General features: G+C 33.1%; 1 non-coding gene across 1 annotated transcript; it reads right to left on the reverse strand.

The window, feature by feature from the left end:
• Window positions 1–18894: 18894 nt before the first annotated feature.
• Window positions 18895–18980, reverse strand: TRNAY-GUA (transfer RNA tyrosine (anticodon GUA)). The gene is given in 2 exon segments: window positions 18895–18930; window positions 18944–18980. It is a non-coding gene; the product is annotated as a tRNA-Tyr (tRNA).
• Window positions 18981–26971: the final 7991 nt, after the last annotated feature.

A 26971-nucleotide genomic window follows, 5' to 3' on the forward strand; every position in this document is an offset into this window, starting at 1 on the left:
CAAGCCAAATGTTTATAGAAATTTTCATAAAACTGTTGGTTACCACAGCTGCATTAAGATAGTTAAATAATTGTCTCTTTTTTGTTTTGTCAAAGTCCACACAGGCTTCAATTACTTTAGAAAACAGCTGGGAAGAATTTCATAATGAATTACCTTTCCCCTCTCTGTTATAATTTCACCTTCAAATTGCCACTATACACTTTATCACTAAACTCTCAATCACACACTAGGTCTATCATTTGAACTAAATTTTTAATGCTTGATAGAAGTCCGGAACATTCCACATAGTAATAGTTATTATGATTCAATAATACTCAGTGATAGAAGAAAACCTTATAATGGTTCTAGTAACAAGTTGCTATAATATAAAAACTGACAGTTCATAACATAAGTATGATTCATAAGCAGCTGTGTCAATAAGATTGCCATAAACTATTGTTTCTATAAATAATTAAATTTAACATTCACACCATGTCAGCTATCTAATTCATGACCTTCACATTCAGCTAAAAACGTCATTTATGTCTAACATAATGTTGACGTTTTTTAAAAACAATTACAAGTTATAATTCTCTCTGTTTTACTTTTCTCTCATAACTAATAGGAAAGACAAAGACTAACCAAACTAGTTTGTTTCACTGACAAATAGATGGGATAAGAAAGAACAAGGGTGAGAAAATTTTACAACAGTAGATAATAGAAAGTTATATATCTATCACATAGGTTAATAAAGCTTTGAATCAAAGTTCCACAAGTTATATATCTATCACATAGGTTAATAAAGCTTTGAATCAAAATTCCACAAAGTTATATATCTATCACCTAGGTTAATAAAGCTTTGAATCAAAGTTCCACTTGCAAATCAACTGAAGAAAATATGAAAAAGAAAAAAAAAACAACATTTCTCTTTTGGGAGGTTTGAAACTCAAGTAACTTTCAAACAGCTCAATAACAAAATATGTTGATGTGTGAAAAATATCTACATGGTTCATTATAAACAAAATACAAGTAACAAATCATCGACACAATATGACATTTTAGCAACAAATATTAACCCTTCTGAATGAAAGCATATTTTCATATTAATAAATATACCCAAACTGAAACAGTAATGTGTCTACCAATAGTCAGTTACTTGATCAATACTGTAGCCGTGTCACAAGTGTATGAGAAAGTTTTAGTTAAGTAGTCTGTCAAGTAACACCATGTGACTGGCTTGTAATTAACTTGTACATCAGGTACCTAGCCTTTACATAAGTATCATATCACTATGTAACTTGTGTTTCATTTTAAATTGAGTAATATATCATCATGTCAATACATGTGCTTAGGTTTAATTAAGTAGTACAACATCAAATAATGTGCCATGTCTGAAGCTAAATAAGTCTCTCTCTGGGCTGAAAGTAATTGCTATTTTAGCAGTGGAAGTTCTATTTTAGAACCAAAAAAAAATGTTTTCTTGTTAGTTTTCTCCAAGTTCAAAATGCTGACATAGTTCAACTTACACCAAGGACAGAACACTTCCTCAACTTTGATGTAAGCTGTTGATGTTTCTCTCAATTAACTAATGTAGTTAAAGAATTAGAATGAACTGTATGAAAGAAATAAGCAATTATAATATGTCTGAGTTTAATTATATAGTATGTTGATTGAGAATTTACTGAGAATAATAGGTAATTTAAAGAGTATTGTGGAAGAATTATTAAAAGTAATAATAAAACATATGATGTGCTGTATTTGTTTAAGTAAAGAATAAATAAAATTGACATGTTTTATTGGAATCTCAGTCTTGGAGTCATTATTTAGTGTAACCAGAATCTCCTAGAGTTAGTGACTCGTGTGTTTCCCATTCCCAACTGTATACCATCTAATATAAGGTTGGTGTATCTTCTGTGTTGTTAGCCAGGCAAGAGTGGAAGGTCAACATAATAAAAATAATAACTATATACAATTATATAATGTTATGAGATTTAAGCTACTTACAACAAAACATGTTTGTTTTCACATTATAACCTGCAGTCATTGTAGAACAAAAATTAAACATGATTCATATTTATTTTCTAATTTATTGTGGTGGTTACGAAGTTGATTAAAGTGACAGAACACAAAAAATTAGAGTAGAGAAAATAACAGATAAAATATATAATTTTATTGAAAACAAGTGTTTGAAATGTATTTTGGTTGTTTCAAGGATCACACAAATATGTCAGATTTTTTTGAACAAAGAATAGTTTTAATCATAAAAGAAAATCACTTTCACACTCGGACTATTAACAAAACAGACTTTACATTTTTATTAACAAATCTTTAGTAAAATTACTTCATTAAAAATATGAATTTTTGTGTACTAAAGATTGGAATCATTAGTAAATATCTATTAATGTTTGTTAAGATATGCATACGGCAATAAAAGCTCTAATATAAATAATGTAATGTCTGCAATGTGTATCCAAACTTGTGTAAGCCCATCATGAAAGGGTTAATAAATTCCTGATTATAGTGTTCATAAATATGAAGTGTTTGTTAAACTTAAAATGGTGAACTGACTCCAGGTGTTAGTGTTTTTATTGTATTTTATTAGTTATTAATTATTCAAATAACATCACAATTTATAGTGAGTATAAATACACACTGGCAATACTTGTTTACAAAAGTTATGATTTAATAACTTTACAGATCCATGTATAGTACAGAGATGTTCGGATATTTCAATACTAGTTTACAAAAGTTATGGTTTAATAACTTTACAGATCCATGTATAGTACAGAGATGTTCGGATATTTCAATACTAGTTTACAAAAGTTATGATTTAATAACTTTACAGATCCATGTATAGTACAGAGATGTTCGGATATTTCAATACTAGTTTACAAAAAAGTTATGATTTAATAACTTTACAGATCCATGTATAGTACAGAGATGTTCGATGTTTCAATACTAGTTTTACAAAAGTTATGATTTAATAACTTTACAGATCCATGTATAGTACAGAGATGTTCGATGTTTCAATACTTGTTTACAAAAGTTATGATTTAATAACTTTACAGATCCATGTATAGTACAGAGATGTTCGGATATTTCAATACTAGTTTACAAAAAAGTTATGATTTAATAACTTTACAGATCCATGTATAGTACAGAGATGTTCGGATGTTTCAATACTAGTTTACAAAAAGTTATGATTTAATAACTTTACAGATCCATGTTAAGTACAGAGATGTTCGGATGTACAGTTATCCATGTATAGTACAGAGATGTTCGGATATTTCAATACTAGTTTACAAAAAGTTATGATTTAATAACTTTACAGATCCATGTATAAAGTACAGAGATGTTGGATATTTCAATACTAGTTTACAAAAGTTATGATTTAATAACTTTACAGATCCATACAGATGTTCGATATCAATATGTATAGTACAAAAAGTTATGATTTAATAACTTACAGATCCATGTATAGTACAGAGATATTTCAATACTAGTTTACAAAAGTTATGATTTAATAACTTTACAGATCCATGTATAGTACAGAGATGTTCGGATATTTCAATACTTGTTTACAAAAGTTATGATTTAATAACTTTACAGATCCATGTATAGTACAGAGATGTTCGGATATTTCAATACTTGTTTACAAAAGTTATGATTTAATAACTTTACAGATCCATGTATAGTACAGAGATGTTCGGATATTTCAATACTTGTTTACAAAAAGTTATGATTTAATAACTTTACAGATCCATGTATAGTACAGAGATGTTCGGATATTTCAATACTTGTTTACAAAAGTTATGATTTAATAACTTTACAGATCCATGTATAGTACAGAGATGTTCGGATATTTCAATACTTGTTTACAAAAGTTATGATTTAATAACTTTACAGATCCATGTATAGTACAGAGATGTTCGATATTTCAATACTAGTTTACAAAAGTTATGATTTAATAACTTTACAGATCCATGTATAGTACAGAGATGTTCGGATATTTCAATACTTGTTTACAAAAGTTATGATTTAATAACTTTACAGATCCATGTATAGTACAGAGATGTTCGGATATTTCAATACTAGTTTACAAAAGTTATGATTTAATAACTTTACAGATCCATGTATAGTACAGAGATGTTCGGATATTTCAATACTTGTTTACAAAAGTTATGATTTAATAACTTTACAGATCCATGTATAGTACAGAGATGTTCGGATATTTCAATACTTGTTTACAAAAGTTATGATTTAATAACTTTACAGATCCATGTATAGTACAGAGATGTTCGGATATTTCAATACTAGTTTACAAAAGTTATGATTTAATAACTTTACAGATCCATGTATAGTACAGAGATGTTCGGATATTTCAATACTAGTTTACAAAAGTTATGATTTAATAACTTTACAGATCCATGTATAGTACAGAGATGTTCGGATATTTCAATACTTGTTTACAAAAGTTATGATTTAATAACTTTACAGATCCATGTATAGTACAGAGATGTTCGGATATTTCAATACTTAGTTTACAAAAAAAGTTATGATTTAATAACTTTACAGATCCATGTATAGTACAGAGATGTTCGGATATTTCAATACTAGTTTACAAAAGTTATGATTTAATAACTTTACAGATCCATGTATAGTACAGAGATGTTCGGATATTTCAATACTAGTTTACAAAAGTTATGATTTAATAACTTTACAGATCCATGTATAGTACAGAGATGTTCGGATATTTCAATACTAGTTTACAAAAAAGTTATGATTTAATAACTTTACAGATCCATGTATAGTACAGAGATGTTCGGATATTTCAATACTAGTTTACAAAAGTTATGATTTAATAACTTTACAGATCCATGTATAGTACAGAGATGTTCGGATATTTCAATACTTGTTTACAAAAGTTATGATTTAATAACTTTACAGATCCATGTATAGTACAGAGATGTTCGGATATTTCAATACTTGTTTACAAAAGTTATGATTTAATAACTTTACAGATCCATGTATAGTACAGAGATGTTCGGATATTTCAATACTTGTTTACAAAAGTTATGATTTAATAACTTTACAGATCCATGTATAGTACAGAGATGTTCGGATATTTCAATACTTGTTTACAAAAGTTATGATTTAATAACTTTACAGATCCATATATAGTACAGAGATGTTCGGATATTTCAATACTTGTTTACAAAAGTTATGATTTAATAACTTTACAGATCCATGTATAGTACAGAGATGTTCGATATTTCAATACTTAGTTTACAAAAGTTATGATTTAATAACTTTACAGATCCATGTATAGTACAGAGATGTTCGGATATTTCAATACTAGTTTACAAAAGTTATGATTTAATAACTTTACAGATCCATGTATAGTACAGAGATGTCTGGATATTTCAATACTAGTTTACAAAAGTTATGATTTAATAACTTTACAGATCCATGTATAGTACAGAGATGTTCGGATATTTCAATACTAGTTTAAAAAAGTTATGATTTAATAACTTTACAGATCCATGTATAGTACAGAGATGTTCGATATTTCAATACTAGTTTACACAAAAGTTATGATTTAATAACTTTACAGATCCATGTATAGTACAGAGATGTTCGGATATTTCAATACTAGTTTACAAAAGTTATGATTTAATAACTTTACAGATCCATGTATAGTACAGAGATGTTCGGATATTTCAATACTAGTTTACAAAAGTTATGATTTAATAACTTTACAGATCCATGTATAGTACAGAGATGTTCGGATATTTCAATACTAGTTTACAAAAGTTATGATTTAATAACTTTACAGATCCATGTATAGTACAGAGATGTTCGGATATTTCAATACTAGTTTACAAAAGTTATGATTTAATAACTTTACAGATCCATGTGTATAGTACAGAGATGTTCGGATATTTCAATACTAGTTTACAAAAGTTATGATTTAATAACTTTACAGATCCATGTATAGTACAGAGATGTTCGGATATTTCAATACTAGTTTACAAAAGTTATGATTTAATAACTTTACAGATCCATGTATAGTACAGAGATGTTCGGATATTTCAATACTAGTTTACAAAAGTTATGATTTAATAACTTTACAGATCCATGTATAGTACAGAGATGTTCGGATATTTCAATACTAGTTTACAAAAGTTATGATTTAATAACTTTACAGATCCATGTATAGTACAGAGATGTTCGGATATTTCAATACTAGTTTACAAAAAAGTTATGATTTAATAACTTTACAGATCCATGTATAGTACAGAGATGTTCGGATATTTCAATACTAGTTTACAAAAAAGTTATGATTTAATAACTTTACAGATCCATGTATAGTACAGAGATGTTCGGATATTTCAATACTAGTTTACAAAAAGTTATGATTTAATAACTTTACAGATCCATGTATAGTACAGAGATGTTCGGATATTTCAATACTAGTTTAAAAAAAGTTATGATTTAATAACTTTACAGATCCATGTATAGTACAGAGATGTTCGGATATTTCAATACTAGTTTACAAAAGTTATGATTTAATAACTTTACAGATCCATGTATAGTACAGAGATGTTCGGATATTTCAATACTAGTTTACAAAAGTTATGATTTAATAACTTTACAGATCCATGTATAGTACAGAGATGTTCGGATATTTCAATACTAGTTTACAAAAGTTATGATTTAATAACTTTACAGATCCATGTATAGTACAGAGATGTTCGGATATTTCAATACTAGTTTACAAAAGTTATGATTTAATAACTTTACAGATCCATGTATATAGTACAGAGATGTTCGGATATTTCAATACTAGTTTACAAAAGTTATGATTTAATAACTTTACAGATCCATGTATAGTACAGAGATGTTCGGATATTTCAATACTAGTTTACAAAAGTTATGATTTAATAACTTTACAGATCCATGTATAGTACAGAGATGTTCGGATATTTCAATACTAGTTTACAAAAGTTATGATTTAATAACTTTACAGATCCATGTATAGTACAGAGATGTTCGGATATTTCAATACTAGTTTACAAAAGTTATGATTTAATAACTTTACAGATCCATGTATAGTACAGAGATGTTCGGATATTTCAATACTAGTTTACAAAAGTTATGATTTAATAACTTTACAGATCCATGTATAGTACAGAGATGTTCGGATATTTCAATACTAGTTTACAAAAGTTATGATTTAATAACTTTACAGATCCATGTATAGTACAGAGATGTTCGGATATTTCAATACTAGTTTACAAAAGTTATGATTTAATAACTTTACAGATCCATGTATAGTACAGAGATGTTCGGATATTTCAATACTAGTTTACAAAAGTTATGATTTAATAACTTTACAGATCCATGTATAGTACAGAGATGTTCGGATATTTCAATACTAGTTTACAAAAGTTATGATTTAATAACTTTACAGATCCATGTATAGTACAGAGATGTTCGGATATTTCAATACTTGTTTACAAAAGTTATGATTTAATAACTTTACAGATCCATGTATAGTACAGAGATGTTCGGATATTTCAATACTAGTTTACAAAAGTTATGATTTAATAACTTTACAGATCCATGTATAGTACAGAGATGTTCGGATATTTCAATACTAGTTTACAAAAGTTATGATTTAATAACTTTACAGATCCATGTATAGTACAGAGATGTTCGGATATTTCAATACTTGTTTACAAAAGTTATGATTTAATAACTTTACAGATCCATGTATAGTACAGAGATGTTCGGATATTTCAATACTAGTTTACAAAAGTTATGATTTAATAACTTTACAGATCCATGTATAGTACAGAGATGTTCGGATATTTCAATACTAGTTTACAAAAGTTATGATTTAATAACTTTACAGATCCATGTATAGTACAGAGATGTTCGGATATTTCAATACTTGTTTACAAAAGTTATGATTTAATAACTTTACAGATCCATGTATAGTACAGAGATGTTCGGATATTTCAATACTAGTTTAAAAAATTATATGTTACATCATATAATAAATCACTTTTTATTCTGTAAACTTAATGAAGACTATACACACATATTGGATCATTGTATAAAAATAAAAGCTTACCTAATAATGACAATTATGATGAATATCTTGAAAATATGAAGGATAATAAAAATGACGAAACACGATGTGAATGTATATGAAAATTTACCAAAACATGTTTACAACTACATAAATCAACACTATCAGAAGTCAACATGTATTTATAAGGTTGTGTAAAGAATCCAGAAACAATTATTACACATCTCTATAGGCAACATGCTATATCAATGCTAACCAAATGTGATCTTGTTTTTCTTGGAGAATTGTTCTGGCATTTAAACAAGCAACAATGACTGCATAACCTCTCTGTAATACTATATCTCTGAAGAACTATGTTTTGTCCACATAGTTTATACACTTAGTTGTACAGTACCAAGAAGGTTATTATCAAACTGTTACAGGTCTCAAGAAGTAGGATAAAATAAACTACATAATGAACAAATAAGAATCCAAAGGACTTTGTTAACTATTAGAAGTTAGATTAAGATATAATTTAATGTTAGTGTTTAAATTTCAGTTTAATAATAAGTAGATAGTACTGACTAACTATTTTCCTGTGAAATGGAAAAACTTTGAATGTCTTAAAGTGGACAAAAGGATCAGATTGCATTTGAGATATACAAGTATTTTTTGTAAATATAGTAAGATGGTGGTTGTAATGTATCAGGTCATCTCATAAGTAATGTCTGAAAATTTAATACAGAAAGTGCATCATCATTTTTGTCTTTGATCAGTTGTAAAGGTGTTGTGTTACACCAGGATAATGCATGGACCAATACAGCAATGATCACACCTGTTACCATTGAAGAGCAAGACTGGGAAAAACTTCCCCATCTGATTATCATCTATTCCAAAGTTTGAAGAACTATTTTGATGGAAAAGAGCTTGGAACACATGATGTCAAAACTACCCTCTCTACATTCTTATCCTCCAAACCTCAAGAGTTTTATGTAAGTGACATTCAGAAGCTTGTGAGTCATTGGCAGGAAGTAATTAATAATAATGGAACATACATTATTGATTATATAACATTAAAAGTGTTTGAAATCCTTTCTCTTTTCTGAACTTAAAATCAGACATTACTTAAGGGATGACCTGATATATGGATATAAAGAAGTTTTCCATCAGTTTATTACATTTTTAACCATGTTCCACAATGATTCTCCCATTTTTGCTTTCTCTAAACATTTCTCAGTTACAGATCTTTTGTCCATGGTTTAATCACATGAATCTATTCACACACATGTTAAGATAAAGGTAAATGATTTTCTGAAATTAGATGATAATGTTTAACTTCATGGATATATTGTTACTTCAGTTTTACCACTAATCTATATCTGGATATAAACATTAAAATACTGTAATTTTACATTGTTTATTATTTACAAACTACTCATTGTCATATGATCTTGATCATAATAAATATTTTTCATGACATCGGTATTTTAAAGTCTCAGAATTCTCAGTGACAAAGTAAAAGTTTCTATATTCATAAAACACCAAACTGATGGTGTTGTATTTAGACATTAAATTGGACAGTGACCCTCATATGGATGTCAAGGATTGTTTTAAATCCCCTTAAAAATTATGGGCATGTTAATAAAGCTGAAAAAAAACAACCCAAAACCATGGCATTTGTTTCATTTAAAATTAGTTATAGAATTCAAATTAATATTACAACCAGTAAAGGTATGTGTGATTAACTTGTTAAATAATCTTTAACCAGGTTTTATACCTTTCTCTGGTATTTTAAGATATCATTCATTTGCAGACAACTTCTCAGTTTATGAAACTTATCTACATCTCAAATATACTACATGGCCGAAAGTATGTGAACCCATACTAATTAGTTGGTGTGGCTATTTTAGCCACACACATTGCTAACAGGTGCATAAAATCAAGCACACAGCCATGCAGTCTCCATAGACAAACATTGGTAGTACAATGGGTCATTATGAAGAACTCAGTGACTTTCAACATGGCACTGTCATAGGATGCCACATTTCTAACAAGTCAGTTCATCAAATTTCTGCCTTTCAAGAGCTACCCCTATCAATTCTAAGTGCTGCTATTGTGAAGTAGAAACATCTAGGAGGAACAAAACCTCAGCCATGAAGTGGTAGGCCTCACAAGCTCACATAACAGGACTGCCAAGTGCTGAAGCTCATAAAATCATCTGTCCACAGTTGCATCACTCACTATCAAGTTCCAAACTGCCTCTGAAGCAACAAAAGTACAAGAACTGTTCATCAGGAGCTTCATGAAATGGGTTTCCATGGCTGAGCAGCCACACACAAGCCTAAGATCACCATGCACAATGTTAAATGTTAGTTAGAGTGATGTAAAGCATACTGCCATTGGACTCTGGAGCAGTGGAAACGTGTTCTCTGGAGTGATGAATCATACTTCACTATCTGGCAGTCTGACAGACAAATCTGGGTTTGGTGAATGTCAAGAGAACACTAACTGTCTGAATGCAGTGCCGACTGTAAAGTTTTGTGGAGGAGGAATAATGGTCTGGGGCTGTTTCTCATGGTTTGGGCTAGACTCTTTCGTTTCAGTTAAGGAAAATCTTAATGCTACAGCATACAATGACATTCTAGAGAATTGTGTGCTTCCAACCTTGTGGCAAACATTTGGGGAAGGCCCTTTTTTGTTTCAGCATGAAAATGCCTCCATGCACAAAGTGAGGTCCATAAAGCCATCATTTGCTGAGATTGGTGTGGAAGAACGTGACTGACTTGCACAGAGCCCTAACCTCAATCCCATCGAACACCTTTGGGAGGAATTGGAACGTCGTCTGCAAGCCAGGCCTTCTGCCCCGACCTCACCAATGCTCTTGTGGCTGAATAGGAGTGAATCCCTGCAGCCATTTTCCAAATTCTAGTAAAAAGACTTCCCAGAAGAGTGGAAGCTGTTATAGCAACAAAAGGGGAGGGCAAACCCATATTAATGTCCATGCTTTTGAATGAGATGTTCAACAAGCACATATGGTTGTGATGGTCATGCATCCATATACTTTTGGCCATGTAGTGTATATATCAGTTCTCTAATGATTTCTTTGCTTTTGTTTTTCTTTTGACATTTTGTACTTTTAAATGACTATTCTTTGAAAAATTAATTTTAAACTTTACTTAGACTATTTTCTTCAGTATTCATCTGCTTTTAATTTTTTTGCCATTTAAGACTAAAACTTGTACAGCTAAACAGAATGATACATTAGTTTCTCTTTACTCCCACTGCCACTTTTATTATAAAGTACAGATTCTGTACTGAGTTAGGATTATACATTATTATCACAAATGAGTCACTATATTGACAACACAAATATCCCTTCATACACAGGAAGGGTGGTATTTTCATATCAGATATATTCCACTTGCTACTATTACTATACTGTGGAACAAGAATTAAAGTTTATGACAAATTTATATTGAGTCATTCTGTTATCACATTACAACTGATTCATAACTTGTATGTATCCCAGAATTACAATGTTTAAGTTGGTGTAAATATCTCTTTCATGTAGATCCATATCATTTTACTTGTTCAGTGTTACTGTTTGTTTAGTACCTGGGTCTGTGGTGATCTTACAGGACCTGAAGTGTTATATATAAACAAATACAATAACTGTATATGTATTGTTACTTAGTTTATGTATTATGTTCTAGTATGTTATCCACTGCATTATTACAGTACTCCAGTTAATGAAGTTGTTAGTATAGTTAGCGATATTCTCCTGTACATCATATTGTTAGAGGATAGTGAAGTGTGTCTAGGTGCGTTTTAAAACACCACAACTATTACATTTAGTTCCTTTTTTTTACTATATACAGCATTTCATTACCCCACAGTTTTGTCAGGACAAGTCCAGCATGGCCAAGGTCCTCTAAAGGCTAATGTTTCCTTTCCTAGCTAAAGAAGAATGCTCTTTCTTCATTTATTTAATATGAGAATCTTAGCTGTCTGTTAATCTAGAGGTAACATACTAAACTGAAATTAATATTTCTAATATAAAAGATGGAACTAAAATCAGTACTCATCTCCAGATGAACACATTTATATTCTTCCTATCATTGTATAGATAGCTGAGTCTCTATAAACACTTATTTATTTATAAAGAGGTTGACAGTGGTGTTAACTGATAGAGGAAGTCTTTTGTGATGTGTGACATAAATAGTAAACTAGTATCATCACTACATTCTTCAGCTCTGTTATATTGTCATTACTATATGGTTTGTTTTGTGATGTGTGACATAAATAGTAAACTAGTATCATGACTACATTCTTCAGCTCTGTTATATTGTCATTACTATATGGTTTGTTTTGTGATGTGTGACATAAATAGTAAACTAGTATCATCACTACTTCTGCTCTGTTATATTGTCATTACTATATGGTTTGTTTTGTGATGTGTGACATAAATAGTAAACTAGTATCATCACTACATTCTTCAGCTCTGTTATATTGTCATTACTATATGGATTATTTATTGTGTTTCTGTCTGTAACATTCTGTTCTTATGTACTTCAGAATGTCCTACAGTAGTTTATCATCAACCAAGAACTTTGTTTCCAGCTTGAAAGAAAAGCAGTTTTTCAAAACATGACAAAAGAAAATTAAAACTCAAGTTCCTTTAAAATATCTTTTCTCCAACAGTCTAATGTTATAATTTTCCTGCACAGAGAATATACTTCTTATAGACACTTACCAACCCTTACATAAACTTTTCTCAATTATTATATCCTCTATATACTTACAGGTTTCACTCACCATTAGTCTAAATACTTTATCTACCCAAGCATGTTTAATGTGGTTCAGCTGTACTGTAGCATATAAACAATCATGCAACAATCCTCTACCAACAGGCATGTGACTTACTCTCCTCATGCAACTACCTCTTCCTGGTGTCTAACCTCACTTGGAGATTAGATGCTAGAAACAGAAACACTAAATTGGATGTAAAGTGTGATAAGTGTCAATCAGTAATATATTTTATTGGTAAGAAAATGATAAGTTCCAATATGATACCTCACCTTTACTAATATAAAAACTAGAATCCTATACATTGACCTGTTGAATGGAGTGGTGTAACATTACCAAAATTATCCCTTTTAAAATACATCTAAAAGAGCCCAGGAGTTTATCAACATCTCTGTTCAGTAAACACACTAGAGGGAGATTGAACTACATCAGAATCAGTTTTACTCTTCACTCTTGATGAAAAACATCATCACTGAATGGACAACAAAGAGAAACATGATAAACAGCAGAAAGAGTAGCCCAAGAGTTGGCGGTGGGTGGTGATGACTAGCTGCCTTCCCTCTAGTCTTACACTGCTAAATTAGGGACGGCTAGCACAGATAGCCCTCGAGTAGCTTTGTGCGAAATTCCAAAACAAACAAACAAAGATACTACAAGAGAGGATGAAAGTCCCTGGTACTGCAGTAATTAGGGGTAGTATTTATAGAACGATTAAGTCACATTTCAGTTGTAGCTTATAGATCAAGAGGAAATAAGATATTTAAGAATTATGGTTCAACTACAATAGTTGCAAGTATAAAAAAGTACAGTCAATGTTCGTGAAGCTTTAGTTAAGTGATTTTAGATTGATAATTTACACCGGAATATCAAATAGCAACCTAAATATGAACCTGGCAAACGTTTTGGGAAATTCAGTCCGCCTTTCTGATATTCAACTGTATGCAAGTGCATGATGTGCAACTGCAGGTTTCTCCTTCTAGAAATAAATAAATGAGATTACATGTATGATAAAAATCGAAGTTTAAACAAGGGATAAACGTTTAGTAATGAATGACGAAATTATATAAGTGTTTTGGGTTAAAGTTGAATTCTATACAATATGGACTAAACAGGAAGATTATACATACCTGTACACTGGCATCGATCCTCAGTTTCCGCTTTTCTATTGCACATGATACACTCACAACCGTCTTCTTTACCACATGTGCACTTCTCGATACATGTGCATGTAGGATCTGTAAAGAGGAATGTGGCACAAATTAATTAGGTGTCATGATACATTGAAGTTCACATTAATAGTTGATTATGTCAGAAACGTTACTTTGTGGTTGACGTAAGTTAAACAACTGACACAGTTTAACTTGTGTAATCTACAATAGATTAAATCTAATAATGAAGTGTATATAGTGTGGGTTAGTTATAACACTTCGTAAAGTACAAGTCATTAAGATACGAAATATTGTTGAGATAGGAGGTGAAGGTGTGGTTTGAACTGGAAGTTTTAACCATGTTGAGACTGCTAATGAAACTTCCATTGTTTTTTTTAGATTAAAGATGTCAGACAATAGGTTTAGCTCTTATGTCCCAGTATCACACTTAAATAAACGTGACAGCTTAAGTAGTGTTAAGCTTTCAAAATCAGTTTCAGTGGTAAATTAGGAAGTAAGTAGAAGGTGAGAAATTCCGCAAAAGTAAGAGGATTACTATTGTTCAACCACGAGCTATCTTAATACATGTTGGTAAGAGTTAGATTTGGTTAGAGGCATATGAAATAATGGTAATTCTCTATGTATATAGTTTGACAAGTAACTGACGTAGTTTGATAAAAGTTATTTACCTAAGTGAAAAAAATGTATTAGATGATTTTGTAAACCACTTTCCATATTACATAAGACGTACCCAGATATTAAGAATAACTGACATAGCCCCTAGATAATTAGGGCTGGTTATGTTCTAAAAGGCGGTTTAGGTAATATTTGATAACACCTATAAATTTCTGGATTTTACTTCCATATAAAACCTTACAGTAAATGGTAACAGAGCATTTTGAGTTATGGATTCATACTATTTCATTAACGTCATTTTTATAACAACGAAATCGCATGGAAGGAAATCTTAGTATCGTTAAACAGTTAAGCCGCTAAATATGAATATTTAGATTCATATAATTCAAAGATATCTCTAGTAGTCATTTATAGAAGGAGTACGTTTGTTTTTTGAATTTCGCGCAAAGTTGATCGAGGGCTATCTGCGCTAGCAATAAAAAAAATAGCAGTGTAAGACAAGAGGGAAGGCAGCTAGTCATCACCACCCACCGCCAACTCTTCAGCAACTCTTTCACAACGAACAATGGGTTGATCGTCACATTATACACCCCACGGCTGAAAATGAATGTTTGGTGCGACGCGGGCTCGAACCCGCGACCCTCGGATTACGAGTCGCACGCCTTACGCGCTATGCCATGCCGGGCCAAAATGAAATTCCCCAGGTGAGGCCCGAACGAAATAACAATGCTTTACGTTTCATTGAGTACATGGTATAGATAGCGATTATTTCTGGAGTTATTTATACGTAGGCTTACCATTACTTCCAAAGTGGGACAGTTTATGAATTTGATTATAGGTACTGAAAGTGGTATAAAGTGCTATTCACTCACATCGTTCTTAGTAGTAGTAGTAAACAAGTATTATTATACAACGTTCCCGAGATTAGGTAAGAAAGCATGTATTATTATACAACGTTCCCGAGATTAGGTAAGAAAGCAAGTATTATTATACAACGTTCCCGAGATTAGGTAAGAAAGCAAGTATTATTATACAACGTTCCCGAGATTAGGTAAGAAAGCAAGTATTATTATACAACGTTCCTGAGATTAGGTAAGAAAGCAAGTATTATTATACAACGTTCCCGAGATTAGGTAAGAAAGCAAGTATTATTATACAACGTTCCCGAGATTAGGTAAGAAAGCAAGTATTATTATACAACGTTCTGAGATTAGGTAAGAAAGCAAGTATAATTATACAACGTTCCCGAGATTAGGTAAGAAAGCAAGTATTATTATACAACGTCTCGAGATTAGGTAAGAAAGCAAGTATTATTATACAACGTTACCGAGATTAGGTAAGAAAGCAAGTATTATTATACAACGTTACCGAGATTAGGTAAGAAAGCAAGTATTATTATACAACGTCTCGAGATTAGGTAAGAAAGCAAGTATTATTATACAACGTTCCCGAGATTAGGTAAGAAAGCAAGTATTATTATATAACGTTCCCGATATTAGGTAAGAAAGTGCGTTGATCTTTGAAACTGTTGAGAAAGTTACACATTTTTCTTCACAAGCTATTTCCTTTGCTTTCAAATTGTCGGATGTTGATCACCAGAAGGATGAACCATAAACATATTGAAATAGACAATTAGTATTGATCGAAGCAAAATTACATGCAGACGGTTTTAGAGAAGTTAAAGCAGTTTGCTGTGGTCCACTTTAGAAAGCGATTGAGGGTAGTCCGTAGCTGCTGGTCAATGTACCTCGTGTTTGACGACTGACATGAGGTGCGAAAGTCGTCGACAGAACTCGTTTGCAATAGCGAGTTGTTCAGCGACAGCATTAATCTTTAAACTGAAAAGTGTGACACTCAAAGATACATACCTGAGGGACTCCAAGTTCCTCTAGAGAAGAATTAGAGTGGCGAAACCTCGTATACTTTGAATATCCTGTTCATTAAGAGTTTAGTAAACATGGTCAAACGGCCATTTTCGCAAAATGCCATACTTCCATGTTGTATCAAGTCTTGTCAGTGTCAAAGAATAGATACACGATGTCGTTTGAGAATGGCTTCTCTGACGTTATGTCAGAATAAGGTGGTCTTTGGTGGAGCACTCTCGTTGGAACCCATACTGGGTGAGAGAGAGGAGGTAGATTTATTAGAGTTCGTGAAAGCAATTGGACAGTTGTTTGGTAGTATCTAGCATCAGGAAAAGACATTCTACTGCCAGATCAGAATTGCAAGAGAAGCGAGAGAGAGAGAGATGAAGCATGTTAGTGTACATCAGACACAACAGATGTACTGAGAGATTGAGTAAAGGCCAATTTGAGTTCCAACAATGTAAGAGTGTGGATTAATCATAGAAGTAAACAGCTTGAAGGAAAAGGTGATCGCTCACTCGAGTCTTGGTGGCTAAGAAGGGAAGGTATAGAGCTAGATATCCAGCAAAAGCTTTCACTTGCTGTATAGGTGATGGTCTGGGTATCAGCTACTTCTTGGCCATCAGAGCAAGAACAAGAGGGGGACAAAATTACATTGCTCACAGACCTTTCGAATATTGTCCCACAGTTTTGAAACTGGTGGTACAAGATATACTAGTTATGAACCGAATCCAACATTCCTTATGGCTTTGATTTCTTACCCACTGAGCATGGAAAGTGATGTGGTTCGAGAGTAGGATATCTACAGAAATATTTTTGCTCGTTTTTTGAGCCTTCCATGCCATGTGACACGTAGGATTCTACCACGGACGAAAATATAGTGGAAAGCATATTGAGATTCTAGGAATATATTGATCAAATGCTTGTATTATACAGTCAGTTTGTTACTGGAGTGGTCTGTTGGTAGCTTACAGACGAAGACAGGGCTAAGGTTCTGCAAGGATAGTGAAAGAGCTGGTTTGTTTGATCCAGCTTCTACCAGGGCACGAAGGTCGGGGTGGCATCGACCACGACCATTGTGAGACCCACGGAAACACGTAGGGCTACAATCTCCAAGGGTGTGTCGAGTGGTAAAGATAAAGGTGCTGATTTACCAACAGTGCCACCCCTCCATGCATTCGTTCACACAGACTGTCATTTCTGTACAAATAAAAATGTCTGAAGGTGACTAATGGCAGGTTGAGAAATGTATTCTATAAGGAGAGAGAGGATGGTGGGAAGCAATTAGAGTTTTCATGTCATCCAGATTAGAATGTAACCTTCTATAGTTCCATTGTATTATGGTGGCTCTGTGTTGGCGAGGCCTGGCATGGCCTAGCGCGTTAAGGCGTGTGCTTCGTAATCTGAGGGTCGCGGGTTCGCGCCCGAGTCGTGCCAAAACATGCTCGCCCTCCCAGCCGTGGGGGTGTTATAATGTGACGGTCAATCCCACTATTCGTTGGTAAAAGAGCAGCCCAAGAGTTGGCGGTGGGTGGTGATGACTAGCTGCCTTCCCTCTAGTCTTACACTGCAAAATTAGGGACGGCTAGCTCAGCTGTTGGCATGTAACTGGGAAGTCGATAAGCCAGTCGAATGGCAAGATTCTGGGCTTGTTGCAATTTTTTTAAGGTGGTTGAGGAGCGCGTTCGCAGTAATCATGTTGCCGTATTCAATGATCGGCCGAATGTAAATCTTGTAAATGGTAAGAATCGTTTTAGTTCTACTGCCTTTGGCAATTCTACTGATTCTTCTGAAGATTCGTTTGTAGACTTTTGAGAGTATGGTTCTGAAGTGATCAGTCCAAGTGAGTTTCTTGTTGAACGTGATACCAAGAAATTTAATAGTGGGGGGAGAATTTAAACTTAGTCAGTTTGTCTTTTAGGGATGGATTTGCTTTTTCTCGATATTTTGAGTTTAAAGGTTATAGCCTGAGTTTTAGTTGCATTAAGCACGACCCTCCAGGTGTTAGTTACACCAAGTGGTTATACTGTTCAGTGTGAATTGAACGTTAGAGTTGGCCAGTAGGGGTTCGCGTGACGTACTCCATACTGCTATGAGGTCAGCATATCGCGACGCATAGGTGTACTTAACTTTAGGAAAAGGGATGTCGTTAACATATACATAAAAGAAGGCTGAGTACTGAACCTTGGGGAACGCCTGTCGAGAGGTGACCAATGTTAATTCTTACTTCAGCTGTTCTATTGTCTAAAAAATTAGATATTCATCTTGTTAAGGTGGACGGGAAGTTAAACTGAAGGAGTATAAACTTGAGGTCCTGGTTACAGACTGAGTCAAAGGCTTGTGTGGTTTTTATTAAATCCTTGTATGATAGATTAAAATAACCTCCGACGAGGCGGATTTGAACCACCGACCTATGGATAACTATAAACCTCCTACAGTCCACCGCTCTACCAACTGAGCTATCGTCGGATGTTGTAAACTAAGCCAACTAGTTTTAACTGAAAATCCTACTTGACGTCGTAAGCTCTGCCCAGACCTGACTGAACTCTCAAAAACTGAGCGGTAAACTCTATATAGTCCCTTCAGCTCTCATCTGATGGGAACTTATAGAAAAGATAACAGACTCTTATTTCATATAGAAACTAATAATATTATCAATGACATTCAAAATGCAGCCCGGCATCAGACCAGTGATTACATTAACTGAAACTATCTTTCAAGCATTCAACCCTAAACATATGACAGTTGCAGCATTCCTGAATGTTAAAAAAAAAACATTCGTTTGGCATAACGGACTGCCGTTCAAACTGTACCAACTCAAAATTACATAACGGACTACCGTTCAAACTGTACCAACTCAAAATTCCATAACGGACTGCCGTTCAAACTGTACCAACTCAAAATTACATAACGGACTGCCGTTCAAACTGTACCAACTCAAAATTACATAACGGACTGCCGTTCAAACTGTACCAACTCAAAATTACATAACGAACTGCCGTTCAAACTGTAGCAACTCAAAATTACATAGACTGCCGTTCAAACTGAACCAACTCAAAATTCCACACACAATTATTCGCTGTATCTCAAGTTTTCTCCCCAACATACAGGCCAGAGCACAATTCAATCAAATACATTCCCGCTTATTCAGGCTGGTGGCAGACGTACCGCAAGGGTCTGCTATCAGCTCACTCTTGTACATAATATACTTCAACAACGTTCGGTTCCTCAAACTCGGGTATACTCAGGCGTCACAATATGCTAATAACGCTGCTGTTTCGAGTACGTCAATAGAATAATTAGTCGCAGCTAGTAGAGCTCAAACGTCGCTCAATCACATAACCGAATTGTGTGATCGCAGACGTATAGCTTTAAATCCTAACAAAATACAGGCAATTGTATTTCACCCATGTTGTAAAAAGAAAAATAATAAATTAATCCAACCAAAACTTACTCTACTAGACACCGATATAAAATTAACTAATTCTATAAATACCTCGGAGTCACCTTCAATCGGTCTATATAATAGACGGGTCACTTTAGCAAAATTTGTAAATTTGTCAATCAACGTAATACTTTTTTTTCAGACGCATTGGAGGTACTCACAAAGGACGCTTGGCCAGTACCACTACAACTATTTACAAAGCTTATATTAGACCACTTACTGAATATGGATACATAGTCGCGTGCAGCATGCTCAATGACCTCATGCAAAAGTTAGAAACACTACGATATCGAGTTCCCCGTGTAGCACATCGTTTACCAAGGTATACGCCCCAAGGCTACTTAGATTCACTACGGATATTACCTAAACTTAGTGAAATAACCCACAATTTAGCCGCAAGATATTATCAAAGAGCCAGAACAAGAAAAACAATTCTTAAACTTAGCTGAAACACCCAACACGTGGCGCCCCCCACTAGTCTCCTTAATATATTTGTAGTGTATAGAGTACTAACCACTTTCCCCTACACCAGATTCTTGACACAGGATCTATAGATCCCACACCACTCTGAAGGACCCTAAGTCCCATACCGGTCGTTTATCTTTGTGATACTTACTAGTCGGTACCTGTCGTCAGTTTTTCCGCCGCTGCTTGCTTGCCTATTATCCATAACCACAGTTTGTTTGTTTATACGTGTCAGTAATGTACGTAAGTATTTACATACGTGAATTCGCACGTCCTTTTTTGTTGTTTTTTCTCATGTAGCTTTATCTAATATCCAGTCACGAGTAGGTAGGAGAGAAAATAAATTTCTGAGTTGATTCTGACTCATAACCTCGGCTAGGGACCAGTTAGATCTTAAACCGAAATATCTGCATATTTTCTCTGCTGTAGATAAAGTTAGAGAGAAATAGTATTCAGGAAGATCTTTCCTCTGCATATTTTGTCTGGTCACTATTTTTTACGTTTTTCTACTCTTTTCAAATATGGGGTGTTACGAAACTAATGAATTGTATTAATATTTCATAATCGCTGGTTCTCGCGAACACGAAAAGCAACTTGCAGTGTAACTGGTTGCACTAAGGTTTTAAAGAATCCTTGTGTTATTAATCTAACATAACACATGGAGAGACACTATAAAGCAGAATTTGAAAATCTAGTAAGAAGACGCAAAGCTTCAACTATGAAAAGATCACTCCTTCAAGGACCCGGCATGGCCAGGTGGGTTAAGGCGTAATCCGAGGGTCGCGGGTTCGAATCCCGGTCGCACCAAACATGCTCGCCCTTTCAGCCGTGGAGGCGTTATAATGTCACTGTCAATCCCACTATTCGTTGGTAAAAGAGTAGCCCACGAGTTGGCGGTGGGTGGTGATGACTAGCTGCCTACTCTCTAGTCTTACACTGCTATATTAGGGACAACTAGCACAGATAGCCCTCGAGTAGCTTTGCGCGAAATTCAAAACAAACAAAACACTCCTGCAATATGAGAATAAACACAGCAAAAACACAACTCGTAGTCTTTACGAAATCCACAAAACACAAAAAACAACAGCCAGAACTATATATGAATGGCACTCTACTCCAGATTGCCCCATCGATAAAATTTGTAGGTCTGACCTATTATTCAAAACTAACTTGGATCAATTATGTGAACGGAATTTAAAATAAAGTCTGGCGAAGAACTAACTATGCTAGGAGTCCAACTGGTAAAAACAATGGAGCATCTACAGATAACATACTAAAAATCTATAAAACATATATTAGACCTGTAATAGATTATGCAGCTCCAGCATGGATAACTGTAAGCAATAAAATAATTAAACCCAAACTACAAACAATCCAAAACACACTCCTCACAACTGCATACAGAGTTCCAAGAACAATATCATCTCAATTCATTCACAAATACTCGAACATACCAACCATACCAGATAGACTCCTACATATTACAATAATGTACTTTAATAAGAATTGGATGAAAACGAATTACTATGCGAACTAGACAGGTACCTCATACATGATGAAGCTAGTCCTAAATATCTCTCCCCAGTTAACTTATATTTCAAATATAAAAATAAATAAAAAAAGAAAATATATAAACTTTAAATAAAAATTAAAAAATATATATTTATAGTTTATTTATTTATGTATTTAAAAAAAAATGCCACCAGCAAACTTGACATTCTGCTAATAGAATAATAACTGTATACGAGCCAAAATACATGGACATTGTCCTGAAAAGGACCAAATAAAATTCAGTTCACAGTCATAAATATCAATCAGCCAAGTACGGGGAGGAGGAAGAGGTCATAGAGAACCTGACCCTCCAGGTTATGTACCCAAACACCGACGACATTCACAATATGAGAAGACTCAAGACCACAGCGACACCAAGCGTAGAAAAACTATTCACGAGTTGTTGTTTTTTTCAACGATAAATATTCCAATGGACATAAAAAGGTTTCATAATGCTATGATTGAGTTGGTAACCCTAAATTTGAGACATTTTCCTACAGTATAGGAGAGTATGTTTTTAAAGTAATCGATCCAATTAAAAATGTTCTTAACACAATAGTAGATTTAGTTGATAAAAAAGCTATAGAAATTGTAAAACAAATAAGTGAAGAGCTGCAAAACAGATGTTTTCATTGAAAATTAACATCGCATCTTGTCTGGATAGGTCTGTGCTAGCCATTAATGTCCAAGTCATTGATAGCGACTCTCTTCAAATAAGAACGTTAGCTGTTACAAACTTATATTCAGGACATTTTGGTAAAAAAAAAAAATCATAGAAATAGATATAAATGTGTTATCGAAATACAACTTGAGTGTATTCTATCACTACTGATAATGCTAGAAATATGGTTAAAGTTGTGGAATTAATTTCCGATGACGGAAATGTGACTGTTAGTGATGAAAGTGAACTATATTAAACTAGGCAGTGTTGTTTCTGTTAAATATGCTGCTTACACTTTGCAACTTGCAGTAATAGATAGGTTAAATAAAGAACTGTGTGTAATTACTATATCTCAGGCGTAAAAGCTGTCGAAAAAGCTGCGAACTCCAGCTATAAAGAATATTTCAAAGACAAAGAAATATCATATGCTTATTGTGGACGGGAGATGCGATGGTGCTCAACATGTGATGTGATCTCATGTTTAGTGGAACTTGGTGCTCAACATGTGATGTGATCTCATGTCTAGTGGAACTTAGTGCTCAACATGTGATGTGATCTCCCGTTTAGTGGAACTTGGTGCTCAACATGTGATGTGATCTCCCGTTTAGTGGAACTTGGTGCTCAACATGTGATGTGATCTCACGTTTAGTGGAACTTGGTGCTCTACATATGATGTGATCTCCCGTTTAGTGGAACTTGGTGATCAACATGTGATGTGATCTCCCGTTTAGTGGAACTTGGTGCTCAACATGTGATGTGATCTCCTGTTTAGTGGAACTTCCACCGTTTATTGAAATAACTAAAAACATTCTCTTCAATCCTGAGAGAAATTACAATAAATTAAACTCGTATTAGAACCGGCTAAAAAGCTACAGTACAGTTACAAGAAGAAAATTTAACTCCTGGAGACTTCTATAAAGTGTGGCTTGTTTGTAAAAGTGAAATATCTATAATCAAACGTCTGCTGGCTCACAACATCACAGAACTAATGAAAGCTAGGAAAAAAACGTCTTAAAAATGATGTAATACGAGCATCGATATATCTAGATTATAGATTTAGTGTTTTGTTATGTGAAGCAGAACAGCAACAAGCCATAAATCATTTGATCAAACTTAATGGCAGATTATGTGCAATGAATCCTAAACTTGAACTTTGATCAAACTTAACGTCAGATTATGTGCAATGAATCCTAAACTTGAACTTCAAGTAACTTCAGAATCTGAAGAGCAGATGGCATCCAGTACATCAGGGGATGAGTTGGAAAAGATGTTTAGATTGGCTATAAAAAGCAAGAAAAACTCGAGTACTTCAAAAAAGGGCATTGCTTCGGCTCTGAAGAACTTTGGGAATACTGAAATAATTCCAGCACACAGCAGTCTAACTTCATGGTGTAACTCAATGAAAATAGAACATGAAGACTTGTACAAACTGACTATAGTTGTGCATGCTGCTTCAGTGATACAAGACAATGTAGAAAGGTTATTTTATATATTTAGTGATCTTTAGTTCCTAAAGAAACAGTTTGTTGCCTGAAAACATTGAGAATATCTTAGTTGTTCATTCTAATTTCAACTTGTAAGCTTATAATGCTTGTATGTTTTATATAATAAAGGAATTGCAGTAGAATTTCCTTTTTACTATTTCTCTTTTACAACTTAATGTGTTTCTAAAACTGTGAGCTGAAAAGTACTAAAGAGTTTAAATACACTATGAAAATTAAATAAAACAGTATCGGAAAGAATGAGTGGTTTTTTGTTAAATACGTTGATTTTATTAATACTTGTCTTAAATGTGTGTTAAAAATATTGTAACTGTAAAAATAATAATAAATAGGAGGAGACAAACTCAGTGCTTCATCCTTCAGAAAGAGAAAAGAAACGGGACAGTAGAAGGAAAAATAGATAAAGTTACTAAGTGTGGAATTTATATAGATTAACTATAAAAACTTATACACAGAGATGAAAAAGATATCTTTCAAAAAAAGGTGTGAATGCACATGTATAATAAGGTCACAAGTTACCAAAAGAGTGCATAATGGTGCAGAAGAAAGTAATAACAATTTTAAAGAAATATGAAAAACTGGAATTAAAATCAAAACTGATCTGAACTGGAAAACTGAAATCAGGGACTCCTGCTTTAGGTGAAAAGGACCCTGAGTTGGCCCCATTCACATCTACTTTACACGTTCTATTGTTCCAGAAAGTTAGATAGCCAGTGAATAATTCCCTGGAATAAATCCGTTTCCGTTAACCGGTGACGTAATCCGTTATGCCAGATCGTGTCGAATGCTTTCTCAATGTCGACAAAGCAAGCTAAAGTACATTCGTTTTTGTTAAAGCTGTCTGTAATTGTTTCAGTTAATCTGATTAGGTAGTCTGTAGTTTGTCTATATTTTCTAAATCCGTTTTGAATTTAGAGTAATTTTAAATTTACTTCTAAGTATATAAATAGTCGGTTAATAATTATTTTTTCTAAAATTTTTTCGATGCAGCTGGTTAGACTAATCAGGCGGTAATTGTTTGGTTTATTCGCTGGCTTTCCTTCTTTCTAGAACATTAAAATTACTGCTTCCTTCCAAGAAACAGGGAAATATCCAGCTGAAAATGATAAGTTAGGTGCTCCAGGAGCTTTGTTTTTGTGTTTTTGATGTTCATGATGTGTTTTGAACGTGTTTTGTAGATGGCCTTTAAATATCTCTGCTTTTTATAGTTAATGTAAGCTGTTTTGTCATATGATTCGAATGGTGGGTACTCTTCGTTTGTTTTTCCTGTGTTGGTATATCTTTTAGAAGTGTGTCCAGAATTGTTTTGGATCTGTTTTATGATTTAATTGTGTCCCAACTGTCTTGTTTTTGTTGTTGGATTAGATGTCTTATTTTATTTCTTATACTGTTTATTTGTGTTTTTAGTGTCGTATTTCCATTTTGTTTGTCTGTCTGCGTAGTTTTCTTCTTTCTTTTATCAAGTGTATTATTTCTTGATGTGGTTGCCATATGTGTGTTGTTATGAAGTGTTTTTGTTTCGGTATAGAGCTGTTGGCTGCACGTTTTAGGCACTCAGATATTATATGACTATATACATCTATATCTGATGTGTCCGTGTCAAAGTTTAGTACTTCAGTTGGTAAAATTTGATATGACTGATTGAAATAGTGGCCAATTAGCTTTATTATAATTTAATTTATATTTTACTTTAATTTTGTTTAAGTGGGGGTGAGATTGAAAATACACCAGACTGGAAGGTAGTCACTACCTATATTGTGACCAACAGACAAGTTTATGAATTTGCGACACATATTGTACGAACACAGGCGTAAGTGCAATATTTTACTGTGCCCATGTGAGTACGAGATATGTGTCGGTGTTGCATCATTTAACAAAATCATATTAGTTTCAGTTGGAAATTAAAGTATTTTACCATTAGGGTTTGTACATGTACAGTTGAAGGTGATATTTACTATTTAAATCTCTTATAATTACTATATTAAGGTTGTGGTTATATATGGAATGTAATAGACTGACATCTAATACTTTGCTAGACGAGCAGTAAATGCCCGCCACTGTTACTGAATTTTATACGTCTATTACTACTGATTCATTAGAGGAAGGTATTCAGACTCCTTGAACTATAAGTTCAGTTTTATACCGTAATAAAATTACTCTGTTTGAATCTCTCTTACCCTTTCAATCTTGTCTGATAATAGATTATCCTTTTATTTTAAATATGTGGTAGTTATAGAGGGTTGTTTCACTAACTACAAAGACATCTGCTTTTATGATGTTGGTTGTGTCTTCCATCTCATGTTTCTTGGAAACAATAGCATCCTGGATAGTGATGTGTAGTACTGTGAATTTATCCATGGTTGATAGAGTTCATGATATATGTTAAGATCTATGGCAGGTATTTTTGGATGTTTTTCATAATTATTTTAATGACTATGTCTACTAAACTGTTTACATTATTTCGATTAGTGTATTCGGCCATTATTTCAGAGAAAGTGGATGTAATAGAGACAGTATCTGATAGACACTTGCATAATGCACTAAACTATTTTATAAAAAACCGACATAAAAATGATTTATTGTGTATCTTCATACATGATAAACATAGTATCTCTCTCATATGAATATATATTTAAGAAATAGAAAGCACTAGACACCTAGAACTGGTATAATATACATAGCTTTTTTATGTTATTATTATTTAATTTTTTATTTTCTGTTTCTTTCTTTCCCTTTTTTTCCGTTAAATATATATATAAACTAAAAAATAAAATAATAATAATGAAAAAAATATATAAAAGAAGAAAATAAAAGTGTGCAATTTTTGTACATAGTT

This window comes from Tachypleus tridentatus, unplaced genomic scaffold (genome assembly GCF_004210375.1).
Source record: "Tachypleus tridentatus isolate NWPU-2018 unplaced genomic scaffold, ASM421037v1 Hic_cluster_2, whole genome shotgun sequence".
NCBI classification, from domain to species: Eukaryota; Metazoa; Arthropoda; class Merostomata; order Xiphosura; family Limulidae; genus Tachypleus; species Tachypleus tridentatus.